The 20,881-nt window shown below is 38.5% G+C and overlaps 1 protein-coding gene across 5 annotated transcripts in view; it reads right to left on the reverse strand.

Annotated features, from left to right (window-relative positions):
• Window positions 1-20,881, reverse strand: part of ARHGAP24 (Rho GTPase activating protein 24) — a 225,847-nt gene that overhangs the window by 193,916 nt on the left and 11,050 nt on the right. Inside the window, exon 1 of one of the 5 annotated variants that reach the window (XM_032997917.2) lies at window positions 5,970-5,992. The exons of the other annotated variants lie outside the window; for them this stretch is intronic. The gene's annotated coding sequence lies outside the window, so the exon portion shown is untranslated. Of the gene's footprint in view, window positions 1-5,969; window positions 5,993-20,881 lie in introns of those variants that run through there. 5 annotated transcript variants of the gene reach the window in all.

The following is a 20,881-nucleotide window of genomic DNA, read 5'->3' on the forward strand; positions in this document are numbered from 1 at the left end:
CGGTTGAAGGGTCACTGTCAGGCATAAGACCTACCTTTTAGGAATCACACAGTGGACCAGCCTCTCAATAAACTTCTGTCCTATTATGGTCAGGGCAGCACTCAATCCAAGCTGGCAGACAAGAAGCTGAAGTGTGCCAGACACTTTTCAATTGCTCTTGAATTATCAGAATATAATAGAATAGTGTCTCTGTATTTACTGTGGTCTTTGGTACAAATGCTGACAGATGGGGGGATCGCAGAGTCAGAACCCCTTGCCTTCCCTCTGTCTTTTCTGCACCCAGCACTGAATGGAGCTCATATCTTTTCTCTCCTTGCTGGAACTTATTTCTTCCACATATAGCAACAAAATCATACTGGTTTCCTTGGTAGAGACAGCTGGGTAACAAAGTACTTCAAAGTGTCCCCCCATATCTGTCAGCTGCTGCTATGTAAAGCAAAGCAACTGCAGCAGTTCTGTGACTACAGCATCACGCTGTCACAGATCAGTATTTTGGGTAATTGTCATAGGTTAACTTTTGCCACCTCTGCCATTAGGTCCTATTCTGTTTAAATCCATGTAGTAACATTCAGACAAGCCCTTTCCTATCCTTCCACTGCTGTTGTGGCAGCAGGAGGCATAATGAAATTGCACAGTTAAGAGAACTTTGTCCATTACAGACTCTCTTCTGACACCTAGAAATCACACATTTTTCTCTCCATCATTTCTTAATCCTAATGCCTTTTCTGAGTCGATATGGATTCCACCTGTAGAAGATTTGTGTAACTGATAAGACATTTACATACAATCTGTCTGGCTATCTTTTCTCAAGTGCAGATATACCATGTCTGATTTAGCAGTGATTACGAAATGTTACACCACAAAAAGGCTTTTGAAGCCTTAAGGAGCAACTTACAAGGATAACACTGTTATGTTCTTGCACGTTACTTATTATGCACATATGTCAGCTTCTTCCTCACATGGTAGCACACAGTCACAACACAAGGTTGTTGCTACCAATGTGATTGGAAAAGTGAAGGTGTGATTAGAATGGAACGGTCCCTCATTTTCCAGGCTCCTGCCTGGGCTTCCACTTCAGGTGTCTTATTCTGTAAAACCAGCAACGCTAGAGAGACATTGCATACAGCAGACAATCAGTAGTAACTATCTGGAGAAGTGTACAACACTGCAGACAAGACAGAAAAGAGCCTCTGGTAGCCAAAGGGTCAAGTGATACAAGAAAGACAACTAAATGCAGAACAGTTGGCAAGTCTCACAGGCTGAAATGCTGAGCAGTGAAAAGGTCAGGGAGCAAGTCAAAAGCAGCATCTGGAACAACAAAAAGATATTCCAACTCCCAGATGTCTCCCCAGCCACTGGGTTATGCTGCCCCTGAATATCTGATGCTGAAAAACCTGAAACCCTCTTTACAGTTTCATACTTTACACGGAGAAAAGTGATTGTAAGGACAGCTTAAAGGTAACTTAATTTCCACATGTGAGTGGTGAATACTTCAGCACTTACTGGTTTCACTTACAAAAGAATTGATTAAGAGCTTTGTCCAAGCACGATCTCAACAGATGACCTCTCAGAGTAGAAAAATAAGCTCTAGCACCACTTTCTGTTCTCAAAGACTGATGGCAAAAGGCACCCAAGTATGGATGTCAGCAGCTCTCTGACAGTGAATCACTGAGAATAGAATGGGGCTGAATGCTCTTTTAGGAAATCCAGCACAACAGGACTTTCCATGTTGTCCTCTTCACAGCAGTTCAGACCTTCCACATTCCTTGTAAAATCGACCAAGAGAACTAAGGTGTTACAAGTGACATTCACGAAGTACGCTGACAAGCAGGAAAAATACATTCTAGTTTGTCTACAGCAGCAAAAGCCTCCTTCCCAGCCTGTTGCAGTTCTTCTAAATCGAAGGAGCACATGGGCTCTGCAAAAAGGATTTGTGGTTGTTGAAGAGTGGGAGGAAGGAAGAGGAACATCTGCTGCCTGTAACATACTTCAAATTCACCTCTTGCTCAGAGCTAATACAGTCCCAGCAAAGTCCCAACTATGGCAACAAGAGGCTAGCACATCAAGTACTGACTGGCAATATCTCTCCTGATACAAAGATGTTCAGAGCATGAGGAATCTTATTTCTGGGTGCCCCCACAGAAGTCACAGTGCAAAGATTCAAAGAAAGATTCAACCCACCCCATAATTACCTTTTAAGTCGTACAGTAGTTCACATTTGATAAAAAGTCTGTGGACTTAATTTCTACATACTTGCTATTAACATTTCATGCAAAATACTTCCTTCTGCTTTGGTAAATACAATGTAATGTGTTTCCTTTTCAATTCAAAGAAATTCAAGTAACAGCAGCATTTGGTATTCTGCTGAGGGATCCTCTGAAGTAGACATCTTGCACTTGGAAACATGTTCCCCAGAAGGACCGTGGCATCACTGAAATGTACGCTTGGGAGCATCCCACCCCAGTATCTCAGAGGAACTGACAGAATTACAGCATCTGCCTGCCATGAAATTTGGAATTACTATGTCCATTTCTTACCTGCTCCAGAGGCTCATGGACAGTGCAGCACCTGGGGGCAACTGCAATGGCACATGTGTTCATGTTACACGTACTGTATGCATCCAAAAGAGCATATGGATAGTAAACAGGTAGGCACATATTGTAGACAGGTAGTGAGCACCCACCCAGCTTCAGCGAGTATCTTGGCACGATCCCAACTGAAATAAACACAGGCAAGTCAGAACCAAAAGCTCAAACTTGGCACGCTCAAGGGTGCATCCACATCCATTCCTGCCAAACTCAGCTTTAGAGCCAAGATTTGTGTCCTCTCTCTGCATGCCAACCCCAGCAGGACCTAAACTTAAAATAGATCTACTTTTAAACAGAAATCAGTATAGTTTTAATGCTGCTCATATATGTTTTATATAAATGGTAATTGCCTCTGTCACTTAAAAACATTAACCACAGTGACTTAAATTTCCATGTTAGAATACTGGAGACAATATAGTCAAAATTTTTAAAAGCAGATGTGTGTCTTTCCATGGAAAAAGCCAACTCAAAATAAGCCCCTGTACTTTGTAGTTGACATTTCCATCTTCTGCCCAGGAAAAGTATTAATTCATACTTACAGACTTAACATTTCACTGTTTTAAATCCAAGTTTGCATCAGAAAAGTAGAGTCCACAATCCTTCCTACGTACTTCAGAAAGCAGTAGTGAGTATGTTACGCCATCTAAATTGTTTTATTAAATGAAAAATTATGCTATACTACACTAATAAAGCCACTGTGGCACTGCCCTTTCCAGTAAAGCTCTAAGCGAATACTGTCCTCAAATCCCTAAACCAGCACCAAGACACAACCCCTCGACTATGAAATTAATTCATATGAAGGAATGGTATAAATTCATATGCTCCTCAACCTTTAAAAGGTCAACCTGTGTGTGGATGCTAACATCTACTTTTTCAGCTTGTACTGAAGGAACCATTCAAGCCAAAGATGCAACTCTCTATTGCACTGCACCCACAGTTTTCAGACTCTGTTACTAAAACTCACAGTTAAAAGATGAACACACCTTCTTTAAAAGGTTTCTGTGTCCATGAGTGTCTTTCTGGTCATTACATAAAATGCATTTGAAATCTGTACAGCATAGAGCGTAACTGCACGCTGCCATAATGGGTAGCCTTCTTCCTCACGCTTGTCTGCCATGTCAATTGAGTGAGAACCAGAACTAAAGTCAAGAGCACTTTAGCAACTGGTTATCTTCAGCGACCTGAAAGCTAGCTAAAACCATGTAAGCATCTTTTTCTGGCATTGCTCCACCAAAAAAAAAAAAACCCAAACCCAAAACCAAAACAAAAAAAAAACACAAAAAAAAAATTGTAAACCAAGTTATTTGCCTAGTAAATGATTCAGAAACAGGAGATAGGCACATTACTTGCCTACACAAAACAAAGTAAACATTTCTTGTTTTGTTTACTCAAGAATAAGCACCAACTAGTAGCAAAGCAATATCAATCACTCTCCAGGTTTTAAGTAAGCTACAAAAAGAGAGATGGTTGCTTTAACTAAGATTAACACTTCAGAAAAACAGCCACAAAAGCAGAAGAGAAACAATCCAAAGATGGCAGGTCCCGCCTGAACCTGCAGCCACTTTGAAACTGTTCTAAGCATGTTCACATTGACATAGTTCAGTTTATTCAGCATCTACTTTGAGATGAGCAAGGTATCCTGAGAATATAAACTCCACCTGCTATGAATGACAGAGCTCATTAACAGCATAAAATAATGTTAAGAACAAACCAGTAAGACTACCTTCTCTTATCAACTCCCTTCACAGTGAGGAGATTCTGTGTTTTATGTAAGTCATTATCTGCAGAGCAGAATATCAGCATGTCCAAGGGAAAATAAGTTATCACCTACATTGAGAGGGCTTTTCTATTTCACATTACTGTACTCAAAGCAACAGAGAAGCCTTGCCACCCTCCCCCCCAAAACAGCCCATCTCTTTGTATGGACATCATTGCTCTGCACTGCTGCCTTCTTGATTTTTCTTTCTCTCCTCATTTAAATGGGTGCGATTTCAGAAGCCTGGAACTACTGCCTTGGACAAATACATCTTGAAACTTATGAACAGATTTCTCTAGTTTGTGTGTGAAAGAGGGGAAAAAAAAAAAACCAAACAAACCAACCAAACCAACACTCATTGTTGGGGCTTTTCTTTTTACAAACCTGAACACGCAGAATTTATTTCAGGGTTACTCATGTTACCAGTCATTTTAATTGAGCTCATCCCCTGCAGCATTAAGTCACAAGGACCTGGATCTGGGTCATCTCTGTAGCACTACCAGAGAGACACAGCACTGTATTAAACAAAGCCATTTTCTTCCTCAGTAAGACAGGCCTCCTTTTCTTCACACCTATACTTACAACACTTGGTGCCTAATTCTGAAATGTTTTCAGCATTAGCTCTGAAAACAATGCAGCTTATCTGCAAGATACACATTTGCTTTTTGTGACAATGCAAGTTACTCATCACACTTCAGGGGTTTTTTCACCTTTCAAAAATGTGCTGACTAACAAATCAACAGGGGAAAAAAACACATTAGGATAACTCTTGAACGATCCTAGTTTCCCAGTGAGTTGTCAAAGCCACCAGTTATCATGCTAACACATCAAAATGTTTGGACATCAAGTTACATAATATGACACTCTTAATGTTAAGACAGTCTCTGTAAATAACCTACTAGTTTGCTCAGCTAGCTAATAACAGTCTATCATCACCGTCCCCGCCCCCTGCCTCCTTTCGTATTACACCCTCAATCACGACTGAATACAACTCACTCCCATTTGCATCATGCCATCAGAAGCAATAAATTAGAGGACAGGAGAAAGTAACCACGTTCACATGGATATTACAGATCCTTTAAAAATTGTCATCATGAGATGAGAAACCACAACAGTTCTGTGATACATACAAGCAGCCAGCCAATGTTAATCAGTAAACACATAAATAATAAAGAAGGAAATACAACAGAAAGGCCCTGCTACACGTACGACATCACTTCCACATCAGAATGAACAGGGCCTTCCCAGCCTAATAAACTCACTGTAAAGCTGGGAGGGACATACTTGCTATGGAATACCCATAGCAATAAAAATTAAGGAAACTTGATCACAAATCAAATAGTATAAACAAGGATTCATATTTTAAAACGACAGAACATAGAACTGTGCTGACCTAACTCATACTCCAATCCAGGACTTGAATAGACAAGAAGAGGGAGAAAGTAACAGAAATATAATGCAATGTAGCTCCTTGCACTTAAATATCAAGTATATCTTCTATACACTATTGTCCTCATGAAGAGAGATGTCAGGATTCCCAAATGCTACTTCACGAGAATTCCTACCCATATTATTAATCTCCTGTTATTAGCTGAACTGTTTATTTTCTTGTACACAGTAGTTACCTTATCCTGTTTCAAGCTTTGTTCAAGGACCAATTCATCCTCATGTTCCTGCAGGTTTGCTCTTTCAGGAGTTTCAGTAGCCCTGAGTAATGCATATGTAAGTCTTCTTATCATTCCCTTCTCTTTGGTGGCTACAGTTTAAGACAAACAGGACAAAATCAAATTCCTTTTGCAGAATAATTATTTTTTTCCTCTGTCATCTACAGCAGGTGTCAAAATGGTAATTTCAAAAATATTTATTTTTAGATAGAGGGAAGGGACACCTGGTTTTCCTCACTTGTAACCTTCAGGTTATCTATAACCTGCACCAACACCATCCTTCATTTCAAAAGCAACATGTTTTAACAATGTAGGAAACCAACAGAATCTTAAATTAGTGCCTCGCAAATTCAAGCAGCTCTTTACTTGCCTAAGCACAGATTGTTTAAGCATTTATTTTAGCACAATATGGTGCATTCCAGAAAGTATGAATCACGTGAGGTGGCTGCTTAGAGAAGTATAGTAACCAGCACCACAGTTTACTCCATATGCAAGCCAGTGCAGTAGAGCTGGGTAAAAGCTACAGCTGTGACTTTTATTATTTTAAAACTACCAGTTATATACAAATTTTTCCAAGGCATTATACTTACAACCAACCTCTGGAACAGACATTGCAGAAAAGCCAATGTAAGGCAATTAAATTAACCTATTCTTCTAGTAACTTCATACTTGACTTCTCTCTGCATCTGCAACTCTAACTACACTTCTACTTTTTCATCTACTCTTGGTAAGATAGTGATTTGAAAGTTTTCTCTGTTCTTCCAAGTTGAAAGGTAAAATTTCTGTATATCAACCCCATAGGAAGTGATTTCTGCTTTAAGTTATCTGTTTTATTTCAGCTTGATTCATCACAACTAAATTTAGGAGCTAAATTTACTTAGAACAGATGCAGATAGAGTAAGATTTTTTTAACTTATATTCCAATAGACACAATGTTTCTCAAGACAGTATTTCAATCTTTATGAATGGAAAAATATAATTAACCTTCTAAAAAACTAGATTAGCCAGGGTAAACAATGGATGACATTGCAGCAACAATTGGGTTTTCTAGAAAACACGAAGACATTGGGGAGGTTGCAGAACAGATGCACTGATTATTGTCTTGTGACCCGAGTTCTCTTTTTAAATTATATCTGGAAAAGCTTTTCTAATTCTTCACTTTGCTTTCAATTATTTCTAAGGCCTTTGTCTTTCAGAAGATGTAAGACTGCTGGTGCCACTTTAGAACTGTTAGAGTAAACAGCAAGACTCATCAAAAACAATTCTTTGACCTTGCATTTCCTAATGAAACAATCAAACGCTCTAGAAGTTTCAAATAAACAAAAAATAGCTTTATAGTTAAAACTTTCAGAATTGACATAGAGAAAAACAACAAATCACAGCTAACACGCCAAACATTTTGTTTGTGAAAGGCATTCAGCTTCCTTGGCAATAAGCTGGTTAAGGAATCTGGACAAAATATATACAAAACACACAGATGCTTACAAGCACAAACTCACTTTGCCTCTTAGGATGATGAAATTTGCCACATGCTTCATCAAAATAAAAAGAAAGACTGTTAATACGGTTGCTATTTGTGACTAGGCACTGTAATAGGGAAGTATCATCTACCCACCTTCTGCATCAAGGCCAGCTGAAGAGTCTAAGCCCAAGATGTTAAGATACCAAACATCACCAGGTGTCTTTTGTTAGGATGTGCAAGAAACCTACAGGAGCAGGCAGATCATTAAGAACTTCATATCATCACACAAATACATGCAGCAAGAGTTGAGCAGCAGCAGGGCTCCTCTACCCTACGCCAAGAGCTAAGTCAAACCACGGCTGACCTGATGACTTCGGCATTGGCTCATTACAGCCCTCGAGGCTCAGGCCACACTGAAGAGATATGAACCATAACCTATAAATAGATAAAAGCAGCTAGATATTGGAAATCCTCTCTGCTTTACACAAATAGAAGAACAACTCCAATCTGATGCTTTCACTCACAAAGTACTTGCAGTTACATTTCATCAGGAACAAAAATCTGTTTCTGGCATTCCATCTCTCTGCTAAATTAGATGCAGATGATGAAGGTTTCTTCCAAACATATGGAAGACAATGTGGCTGAGATCTCAGCTAGGCCTTGAAAGATCTTGTACATAAAACATTAAGCTTTTTACAACACAGGGAATCTAGGCTGTAACTATTATGATTTCATTTCATAGTGTGATTTAGAATGATATTACGAGACAGAAATGTTAAAAGAAAGTAATAAAAACCTTTCATATACCCTCAAATAAAGTCAGATGTTCACATGTCATGTATCTGGACAACCTCTGCTTTCAATGGAAGTCTGATCTCCACTTCAAAGGGAGGAAATTAGACAAAAGAGGAAAGAATGTACACCTCTCAGTACTGGCAGCCCCAGGAAACTCAAGACCAAAGGACTAAATCCTTCACTTTCCCAAAGCCTACAAGATATTTAACTTAGAGATAAATTGAAAGCACAAACACTTGCAGTCCTCCATCTCAGTCACCAGTATATAAACCTTGCCCATTTTATTATCTGAATAGTCACAGCATAGAAAGAACATTTCTTTATGTCCACCGCTAATAGAACTTCTGGGCTTTGCTGTGAAGAGAAGCCATTCCCTCTATCATGTGTAGGTGGCTTTGTTAAATTAGCATTGCAGGCAGCAAACACAAGTTTAACCAGGGTGCATGTTTAGCTTCCTCGATGTTGAGTTTGTCCTCAAATATTAATATAAGTTATTAAATCCAAAACATTAAAAGCACACAGTTAAATCCCAGCTTCCCAGGTTTTTTTCCCCATTCTGAAAATACTTCTACACATTAGAAGTTATTGAATAGTGAGTGAATTCTCCTTCCAAAGTTCCATCCTTTGATACATAGTTTGATAGGAAATAGTTTGACCTGTAAACTCTGCAGTAAGTAGTTCTGACACTTTGGAGAAAGATGTAAATTTTTCATGTGATACTTTACTCTAGTACTTGCTGATCATTCAGAAATTGTCTATCCATGCTACAAGTTAACGCTTTAGTCCTTACACAGAATATGTTTGAAACTTCTCCAAAGGAGCAGCTATTTCTGGCTTAAGTGCCACAAAAATTCTGTGAATAGCCTGAAAGTTCAACCATTACCAGTGCATTTCCAAGCATACACACACTTTGGTGTTCAGTTAGTGTCAAGTATTTCAGACACATATACAGTTTACTGGGACTATTCACATGAGTAAAACACATAGTATGGCTAGTAGTACTCATCTAGCCATACTGATATCCTGTTCACATTGATTCTGCATAGCTACTGAAGAAGTTGCATAAGTTTATTTCCAAAATCCTTCAGTTCTAGTACTGTTGAAAACTTATCTGCATTTTGCAAACTTTTCCTCCTTTTCATGAAACTCTAGTTGCAAGACAGATATGAATAAATTCAGCTGAAACCCTCACCAAAACTCACTGCTTTTTTTTTTTTTTTTTTTTTTTTTGGAACTATCTCTATTAAAAACATGTTCCAAAATAACTTTGCTCTGAAGAAAGCAAGTACTACAAGTACTACAAGCATTTGCTGGCTTCAGAAAAAGAAAACCATGGAAAAATCTGTTTGGGTTTTATGTATATCAGTTCCACACTTACATCATCTATAGTACTGAACGCATCTAGAGGACTGTCCTATCAATAACCTATCTATCTTTACTGCTCCAAATGACAGCACACCCAACTGCTGTGATGGAAACTCACACAGGCTCAAGCTTGTGCACTTACCAGCAAAAATACAAACTCTGAGAAGGTGGCCAGCCTGCAAAGTACTATGAAAAGTTAAATTCAATTTAAGCCCAGGTGAGCTTTAGCCTTTTGGAGTGGAAGGAGAAAGTTGCTCTAAGATGAGTTTTTACAAAATAGTTTCAAGACTATGTTCCACAGTATCATGAGTTGTACTGCAGGTGAAATTTCCATTTACAGTCAAAAAGTTATTGCTTTACATCTCTGTTTCTGGGATACTGTTTTTAAACAGACACATGAACTTTACAACATTCCTTGGTCTATAAATCAGGTGCAAACTACTACTTACTAGTGCATATATTGGATTTGTGTGTGGTGGGGTTTTGGTAGCAGGGGAGAGGGCTACAGTGGTAGCCACCTGTGAGAAGCTTCTAAAATCTCCTCTGGCTCCAAGTTGGACCCATCTCAGGCCAAGGCCAAGCCAGTTAGACACAGTGACTTTACCTCTGCAATAATGTATTTAAGAAGGGGAACCTGGGAGGAAGAGTTGGGAGTTGTGGGGAAGAGTTGCGAGGAAGACACGTATGTGAACACCGAGGTCGGTGCAAGAAAGGAGGAGGAGGGGAGGAGGTGCGCCAGAGCAGAGCCCCCCTGTAACCTGTGGTGAGAGGGCAGGCTGTCCCAGTGCAGCCCAGAGGTTACTGGTGGAGCAGATGCCCACCTGCACCCCATGGAGGACCCCACAACAGAGCAGGTGCCTGCACCCACAGAAAGCCAAGACTCTGAGGGAAGCCCACTCCGAAGCAGTCTGTTCCTGAAGAACTACAGCCCATGGCAAGGACCCAGGTGGAAGCAGTTCATGAAGAGCTGCAACCCTGTGGGAAGGACTCATATTCGAGAAGTTCCTGGAGGGCTGTCTCCCATGAGAGGGACCCCACGCTGGAACTGGGTAAGAGTGTGAGGAGTCCTCTCCCTGAGGAGGAAGGAGCAGCAGAGACAACAGGTGACCAACTGACCCCCCCCAAACACCGTCCCACTGTGCCACTGAGAGGAGGAGTTAGAGAAACTGGGAGCAAAGCTGAGCCCGGGAAGAAGGGAGGGGTGGGCAGAAAGTGTTTTTAAGATATGCTTATACTTCTCATTGCCCTACTCTGATTGGTAAAATAAGTGGTGGTGGTGTTCAAATTAAATTGATGTTCTTTTTTTTCCACAATTGAGTCTGTCTTTTGCCCGTGACCATAAGGAGTGAGTCATCCCTTCCTGTCCTTGTCTTGATTGCCAAGCCTTTTGTTTTAATTTTTTCTCCTCATGTCTGAGGGAATAGGAATGAGTGAGTGGCTGCATGGTGCTCAGTTACCCTCTGGGCTTAAATCATGACACTGCATTAAAAAGAAATGCTCAGCCCTACATACTTTGCATTGGATAAAATGAAAAAGGAACAGTAAGACCAAATCAGTGATGATGGCAGTGTCAGATGGTGTCAGAAAGCATACTTTAAAATAGCACATCTATCAAGTAACATCTTCAGGTCGGGCAGATTAGGATGTATTCAGCAAATAAGTTTATTAATTAATTGCTCCACTACAATGTTATTATTTATGCAGGAAATTCAGCTCAGTTAACCTATAACTTTTTTCATTCATACATTTTAGATAAATAAATTTTCTCACAGAACTGATATGAATTAAAACAAGGTCAATCATTTCACTTCCTCAGGTTTGTCCTACTGAATTCATAGCTCAGATGAATTACAAACAGGTATTTGTAGCTAGCCTAGCTCACAACCATGCAAGCTGCTTTACTGGTTAGTAAGACAAGGAAATACTGGAATTCATTCCTGTCAAAATCTTGAAGAGAAACAAGTTCTTGAGAGACATCACTTCTTTGATCTTGAAATCCCCCCTGTCCAGTAACAAGTTAAGGATCTGGCTAACCTTTCACCAAAACTGAGCAGATAAAATACTTTTCAGCATCTGAGCATCCAAAAACCTGTACTGCCCATATTTTTCAAAATTATTAGTTACCGTGACTGGCTGAAGAATATAGACAGTTTTAAAGCTAGGTGCAATATATGTAGAGCTAAATCACCAAGAGAACTACTTTACTTAATTTTTATCACTATTATCAGATCACTGTAGATTGCACTGAAGTTATCCCTAAGGATGACACCGTAGTTTTAAAAAAAAAAAAAAAAAAAACCAAAAAACAAAAAACCCAAAACTGACATGTCTCTTATTGTTTTTCACCAAGCAAATAAGTTAAAAATTCCACTTGCAACAATTCACATTGTTCTTTAAAGCTTGTTGAACAACCTATACAGCTTCTAATTTTGAATAACTAGTATGAACAGGAAATAGGCCTAGGTTAATTTTCTGGATCCAAAAAACTGCAGGTGGAGGAGGAGTGTAAATGCTAAACCCATTGATGTTTAAACCATCTCTTTTCCCACTTCCTTAAACACTACTTTTGTAAATTTACCACAATTTATTTTCTTCTGCTCAAAATTGGCAAATCAACGTCCCCTTTGTAAATGTTTTGGTACAAGCAAAATACATTCCCAGGAACTTACTAGGCAATGATTTAGTTACTACTACTTTTATCCAGCTCAGTCACACAGCTTTTCCTGCATGAACACCCATATAGGTGATCCAAGCATAACACTGGCACAGCTGTGTTCAGCCTTTAACAGCTCTACACCTGGTTCAACAGTCGAGAAATGTAAGGGAGATAGGGCATAGGCAGTCATGAAAAACTCCAGCTGCCCCTCTCAAATGGCAGCAAAGCTAAAACCAGTCTCCACCTGCTGTCGCTCCGCTTCCTAAACAGACATGTACATGATAAAGAACAGTGTAAGAAAATGCTCCTGTCCATACTAAATGCTTCATTTTTTCCCAAGAAGGGTAATGAGCTAAAAATGCACATTTTTGGCAACCAAAAAATACCTGTCTGCTGTACCTAGAGGGCATTTTGATTTGCTGGTCCTGTAACAAGATTGACAATATCTACCACAGCCATGGGTACACAAATCTCTGCAAAATATGGTGCAACAGAGGTCCACATCAGAGTATTTTGTGCAGGAGTTTTCACTGAAAACTAGTGCAGAGAAGGAGCAGAAGGGATCACACAACGCAGTGCACCATAACCTCTCTATTTTACCTGGTTTTGCAACCCTGAAACATTTACCAACTGTTTTGTAAAAGGAGTCTGAAAGAGGCATTCAAGAGAAGCATCTAATTCTCCCAGTGACATCTACTCCAGACCACTAATTCTGCAAGATATAACCAGAGTCTGAGGACAGGAAATGAACCAGGAACCAAAACCTGAGTGGTAAATTTAGGGCCCAATTATAATCTTTCCAATCCCAAAGCCATCATAAAGAGAGAGTGAAACTATCTCCAAAAGAAATCAATTTTTGTCAGGGGGACAAATGAACCTAGTGACCAACATATCACTGTATATGACACTATATATCCAGGGCCTACAGCTATTGTGCCATCATACAGAAATTACAAGAGACAATTCAAAGTCTGAAGAAAACATCACAAGCAGCTCTTTGCATCTAGAAGATAATGAGATATTGGTAAGGAAAAAAAAAAAAAAAAAAAAGAACTGTCAGATGACAGCTCTTTAACAGCATTACAGAGGCAAGGTTTATATAGAATTTTAAATGAAATACAATATAAACAAAGTAGACATTTATCATGGTGATCACTAAGTTGATACCTAGTAATAAATCTTTGTATGTGGTTTACTGCCAAATCCATGTACAAGGCTCAAGTATGCATAACGGCTCCTAAGAAGATGAATAGCATCATTTTAAGATTGTTAAAAAAGTGTAATTATGACCACATTCCTACCAGACAGTACTGAAACTTAGACTTCATATTCTTAAGAACCCCCCCAACTTTCTAAACATATTGTCATCTCCAACTTTAATCTGAGTCCTACTTTTCATTGTGACTCATCATTTCAGAAACATTCTAATATCTTACAAGCAGCACACAATATATTATTTGTTATACTAGACATTAGTTTACAACATGCTCTCAAGCAATGCAGCATTTCAATTTAAAAAAAATCATGCAAGTGATAAACTCCCACTAATGGTTACAATCACATGAGTGAGTGCTTTCTGGTGGGAAAGTGTTTTGGGAAGTTGCTGACCAGCTCTCTTCGAAACAACACCCAACTGGAGTGTTGGGCAACTCCAAGAAATAGGAACCCAACAGTACAAAAAGGTGACATGCACACACACTTAACAATAGCTCTTCTGTGCAGACAGAGCACGACTTCAATTCAAAACAGATGCTGAGGGGAACCTGATCACATCTCTGTGTCACACTTGACATGGAGGACTAAGCCGCAGTTTATCCTTTGAATTATTCAATTGTGAAGAACACAAAGTGAAAGTAAAAGAAAAAAACTGAGATGTTGTCACCACAGTTGACAGTCAAAGGAAGTCCAGACACATCTGGTTATTATGAAAGCAAAGTATTTTAAACATGACTTCCAGATCTTCTCTCTGGAAAATATGCATTTAATGTGCTAAACTCTAATCCCAAGTTATTTGAATTGAAGTTTAGAAATACAAAAAACCAAAACAAAACAGAACAAAAATAACCAGAAGGGGCAAATTTCTGCTGGCAAGCCCAAAAAGCACGTGATAAGCAGCATAGCACACAATGGAATGAAAAAATCAAAGCTAGCTCTAAGAGGAACAGATTTCAACACAGTCTTCCAGAACAAAGCTGCTTTATCATCTTTATTAGGCTTCACTTGGGAATTTTACTTAATGTTTGCTGTAGGGAAAGAAAGACATAAGCAGATTTTTCAGCAGCGTGGCATTTCCTGAGATACTCCTGAGGAATCTGGGGTACCCAAAGGATATCTCATGTATGGGGCTCAGGGAACATCCTGGCATAATTCACCTCATAGTCCAGATTTTCATAAGAACCTGCGATTCAAGCAGCCCCACAACAAGCCTTTTCCCAAGGAAGTATTTAAAGCTTGAATCTGCAAAACAAAACCTTAGCAAGCTGTCCTAGCATCCCTGAAAAAAAAAAAAAAAAACGCTTTGATAGTGATAATTTAGAAGTGATGGAACAACATACAAAACTCAGACTTTGTCAAAGTTATTCTGGATTTTTCCTTGCTATCCTAAGGCAGTGAAATGGTTGCTCTTGGATAGAAACCTATGTCTAAGATTTATAAGACAATTTGATCCTCATGAGAACTGCAAAAATCACATTTGATGGACAAAGAACAAACAGAAGACACTGCAACTCTGGCCTATTTCTTGCAAGATTCACATTTGAAAAATATAATTTACCTTCTCTGATAAAAATAGCCTGAAAGGAATACAGTGTAAACATCCATCTCTTTCCTCGTTACAGTTCCCTAACAGTGGTAATACGTAACAAATTATTTGCAAACTTGCCTTCCAATTCAGTACGGAAAATAATACATCATATTAACATATCATCAGCTTGTTTACCAAGTTTGATTTTTCTCCACTGGAAGCCACAGACAACTTGAAAGACATTTAGGGCAAAGGAATGAAGATGAGCATTTGGTTGGACTGACACCATGACAGCCAAGAAAAGAACACAAAACATTCCACAAATGTTTGAAGGGCACAAACACCAAGGAGAAAAACAACAGCTTAAAGAGGAAGATGATAAACATCAACTCACTAAGGCAAGCGAATCAGTGGGTTGGGAAGTACATCAGCAATATCCACTAGCAGCAATATAAACCATCAAGGTTACCTTCCCGCAGCATGCTTAAGTAAATAGTCCCTTGGTTGGAGAACAAAAACAAGCACCACCTTTCCACTGCCCAGCAAAAGCCTTCAAGTATTCAGTGAGAACTACTCCTGTATCAGACTGTTTCTTCAGAGCCAGAAATGCACGTACACCTTTTGGCACAAGTTGAGTTTTTGCTCTACACCTTCATCCAAATTTGTACTAAAAAAAAAAAGATGCTTTAAATAGTATTTGAACATCACCATCATCCTGATGGCTGATTCCACAAACCCAAAGCCGTTCAAGAGGACTTTATACACAAACACAAAATCTATATTCTGAAGACATGATTTTATTTTACTGTTTAGCCAAAAGGTTTCTCGGTATTGCTACTGCCAATTGTTTCAGATTTTCCATGTTTTGAGGTCTGCATGATTTCACATAAAGCTCAAAATGTTAAATGCAGTTCTGAATTTATGAACATTCAGCAGTTCAGGAAAACACACCTTAGTATCCCTCACTGCTAATTATTTTCATTGTATGTGAAGAAATCGTCACATTTTTACGGTGTTTTCTATTAAGACAGCATCTACCCTGTACAGGTCAAACCCAAAGATTTAAGCATATGAACAAATCTGTGGATGTGTGATGGAAAGAACAGTAGTAATGATGAAACATTTTATCTGTGAACAATTAAAGTAATTTTTATTCCACGAACTACATGACTTTGTTCGTAGGAGGTTTTCCTGGTTTAGTTTGTATAGACACAAACAACTGGAATAACCATAAAACTATGTTGCACATTTTTCAACTTAATGCTAGCTTTATATCTGTTTCTTATACTATGTTTACCTGATTCTTGTTTTATTGGTATGTGTTGTATTTTTCTCAGCAATGCTTTTTCAGTCCTTTTTATTGGGTTTCAGGAGATACTGAACACAATATAAATGGAAGCCTTTGTTTGAGGAAAAATTACATCAGCTATCAAAAGCCCACAGCAGATGTATCTTGAGATACCTCATGCAAACAGAATGCCAAGATATTATGAGCCGCACTTAGGGTAACAGCACCAGTGCTAAGTCCAATGGTAATAGCTTTTTTGAAAGAAAGGTGTGTCAAACTATATTGGTAAAATAGTATGGATTGTGGAGCTGCTGACACTAACCTCTAAAGCAGGTTGACATACAACAGTAAGTCCAAAAAGCACTGAAGGCACGTTAGTATCTACACCTAACTGTTACCGGTTTACTGCACAGCAGTTTCTGGGTTTTCTAAGGTCTCTGACAATTTTTAAGAACCTGTCTGAAAGTAAACATGGCAAACTGCAGAACATACTGCTTTGCAGGGAGGATAGGAGAGATGCTCAGTGGAAACGACCCACAATTTCACTACACATGAAGAACATATTCACCTTAAACCTGCCCATGAAATTCTCAGAGCCCTCTCCTGTGTTAAACATGTGTCATATACATTACCTGAATGAATGCACACAATGATGAAATAATATTCCTTCTGGCCTATTGTCGATAGAGGCTGCAACTACAACCATCTCTCAGGTAGGTTACAATCACAAAGACACTTGGAATTTTATCTATTGTTGGCTCCAGAGGACTTTTTTTTTTATTTGCCAGCCCTGCATACCCACTAAAGGCCCAGTCAAAATCTGGCTGCCAAGAAGAAGAATGATAAAAAATTGCTTTTATTATAGCATATTTTTATTCAGCCATCATACAAGCTTAGAAGAGTTCATTGTACTTTGTTAACAACTAAAAATTTTCTGATGAATAGCTTGTCCATTTTAGCTGCAAAACACCACAGCAAAATTAGCATAACTATGCAAAAAAGTTTAAGTTACCCTGAAGACCTTTGCTCTAAATTATTTATTGAGAAATGATTGAATCATTCATAACATACTTTATAATTTGTTGATGCTTAAGCCTATTTGCATGGCTTTTAAAATGTTGCAACATATCCTAAGTGAGAACATGAAATTATGGACAGCTAACTGAAATGATGGGGGATTCACTTGCATCATTGAACAAAAAAAGCAGCAGTTTCAAGTCCACTTTTACCTTTAAGACAACTCTCAAGGCACTAAAACACTCTACAATCATTTGTAATGACTTAATTTAACTTTTTGTTCCCCCATGCCAAATGCTCAAATTAATGCAGCATTTTTGTAAAATACCACCCTGAACGACTCAAAGTGTTTCTGAATTCTATAGCAAGATAAAATCCAGTATTTTGCTTGGTTGTACTCGATGTTTGTGATCAATAACACAATACGGTGTTTCCTGACTGATGGAGAGAATTTATTTTCTTGCAAGGGAACACTTGCAAACTGTTCACATTTAATATTTCATTTTCATAAATGCCTTAGGAAGTTTAACAGCTGTGTATTAGCACAGCACTTGTGCTACTAAATGACATAAAGCGTTACTGTTAACAAAGAGCAAATACACTGAATAAGTGCCAGTTTGGGTAAAATGAAGCAGTACAAAAGCCAGGTGAGCCATGGCAATTAATAATTTTCTACCACAGAGACTTTATTTCCCCCAGATCTGCAAATGACATCATTCCATTTAAATTGCTGATCTGTATGGACATCGAGAATAACAATGTTTACACAATTCAGTGGCATTTCTCAAGGAGACAGGCTGAAGTATCTTATTCTTCCTGTAGCGTGCATTCCGGATTCCACAATCCATTTTCAGGAGAGAATTTTGTAGATCCCCACTCTACACATCATTTTGCAGAAAACCACCTTCACTTATCTCCCTGCAAATCAAGGTAATTCTATGTGATTTTGTCAAAGTAAACTAGCATAGCATATGACAGAACAAAGGTGACAAAAGATAAATCAGTAGAAAAACATTACAACTGGAAATTTAAGCACTTTTAGACAGTCCATAATGAAATATGTAATGCTAAAAAATACAGTGATATGGGATCAAGAATCAATCACGTACATTAGAATTTCATTTGTTAGCTGTTGAAATGTTGACAAATCAGAGAAAAAAAGTTATAATCCACTCACAAGGCCAAATTTAAGCCTAGACACACCTAGCAGAAACTGAGAGCAATGGATCTTGGACTATGTTGTCAGAATCTCTAAGAAAAAGTAGCTCTGGTATATCTACAAAGAAACAAAACACACAAGAAAAATCACTGCCTCTTTGTCCATGGACTCATTGTCTGAACACCAGTTTATGAAGTCAATTCAATCCTGTCCAAAGTGTACATGTGTTAAGATCAAGGCTTTCTTCCCCATTTCCCAACTTCAGAGGCTTCAGTATTATTCTCCCATCTCTAAAACACCTACCATGAGAAATTTTTTCAACTTCTGTATCTTGTTTTACTGTTTCACAAACTTCCTGACCAAAACAATCAGCCATTCCCATGTTGCAACGAAGCACCAAGGCCTTAATGAGAGATGTTATTTAATAGCAAAGCATTATTTGTTTTTCATTCCAAATATAATTTTAACCAATGGAACTGACAATTTTGTTATACTATATGACTTAATACACACACACACACACATACATATATATATATATATATTAAATAGGGTCACTAAAAATCCTGTAATAAACAAAAAATATTCCAACCGAAGAGCAATTTTACCCTGTGCTCTTTCATCCCAGGATGGCAAATGAGTACCTTCTGTCTCACCTATGCCATCTGGGAATTCAGTGACTTTTTGATGACAGCTTGGTCAAAACGAATATATTTTCTCATGAGCTTTCAGCTAAAGCACCCAGTCTTTCTGCAGAGGTGTTTCAGCATCAGTGCCACCACAAATATGACAAGTTGCAGCTTAAAAATACTCTCTAAAGAGATCTGTAAAATTTTAATAGGCCAGTGAAAGGAGGAGAAATTACAAGATCATGTCATGATTACCACACTACTTTACTTTTTCCTACTTTATTAGCCTCAGAAACTCTGCAAATCACGGACTAGCCAGAAAACAGTTTCTTTTTGTTCCACTTTCAATAAGTCTCAGAACAAACTATTTGCCCATATCAGTTTCCAAGCAATCTGTCTAGGCATCCAAGTTTATAAACTAGAAGAACCATTCAAACCTCCTTGCTTTTAAACATATCCAAATCAAGAAGCTTGTTTAACAGGTCCACTAGGCTCCATGATTTATTTCTTGACATTTCCAATAAATCACCTTTTTGGTTTTGCGATTAGACTTCGACCCTTTCATTGCTAGTCATCTACAGCAAATGCCCCAAAACTGTGCTTCTGTGTGCTTCTGAAAACACACACACACAAAAATTCTACTTTTTCCAGACCACCAGCAGCACACATAGCTCATTTCTGAACTCAAGTTTTCATCCTATTTTTTAAGCAGACATTAACTTCACACTGATCTAAAAAGGACCTTGTTACTACCAGCTCCACACTTGATGTTTTCCAAATGAGCATCCATAAGTCTGTATGTATCCTTTCAGCTGTACATATCAGAGCCAATATTGGCTGAAATTTATCAGTAGTCTCCCTGTACAGAGAGATTTTAGACACGCTTGCTATTTGGTTTCCATGTTTCTAGGCAATGCCCTAATAGCTTTGGTTATTCTCCAGAGCAACATTATCGTTTTACTGCTTGAAATCAGAAAAGGGTGTATCAAAGGCAAGAATAAATCTTACCTATTCATATAAAAGAAAACCTACTCTATCTTTCTCATTTACTTTTTCTCAAAAGCAGGGGAGCGGGTAAATGCAAGAATTTCAGCTGTAGGCACTGCAAGTCACAATTTCTAAATAGCAGAAAATCTACATAGGTAGCAGAGAAGTGCAGAAGAGCAGTTCTTTCTGGAAATCCTGGACTACCCTACCTTGTTGATAATACTAAATATTCCTTCAGAGGAAGATTTGGCTAATGGCCCACCTTTTTTTTTTTTTTATATGAGCATGCTGTAACAGTAAAAATAGGCAGATAGTGACCATTCGTCAAGAAAAAGGTTTCTCTTTTGTCTTACCTGCCTTTCCATCACAGACTTAAGTTAGGTAACTGAAAATGGAAAACAGTGTCTTTCAATACATAAAGATATAGAGGAGGTGTGCACCATGCATACAAAAGAACAGGACTTCATAAAGTTAAATCACATACAAAGAGAAGTTTTCCATGAGGGAAAGGTGTAGATTTAACAGGGAGTATGATGGGACTTTTTGAGTACTTCAAGGCTACTTTGCATAAGATGCATACAAACCGTATCTCACAATGATCCCCAGCTACGGATGAAAGGAACAATGAGACTATGAATCAGTAAGGTACGTGACACTGAATTCACGTGAAAGTTATTTAAGGTACGCGATAGAGGAAACTGAACAGCCCACTGCCTTGTTGCACACACAGTAGCCCATGATGTGCTGCCTCCAAGATTCAGAAGAAAATGCT

This window comes from Tyto alba, unplaced genomic scaffold, assembly GCF_018691265.1.
Source record: "Tyto alba isolate M040663 unplaced genomic scaffold, T.alba_DEE_v4.0 Super-Scaffold_23, whole genome shotgun sequence".
In the NCBI taxonomy this organism is placed as follows: Eukaryota; Metazoa; Chordata; class Aves; order Strigiformes; family Tytonidae; genus Tyto; species Tyto alba.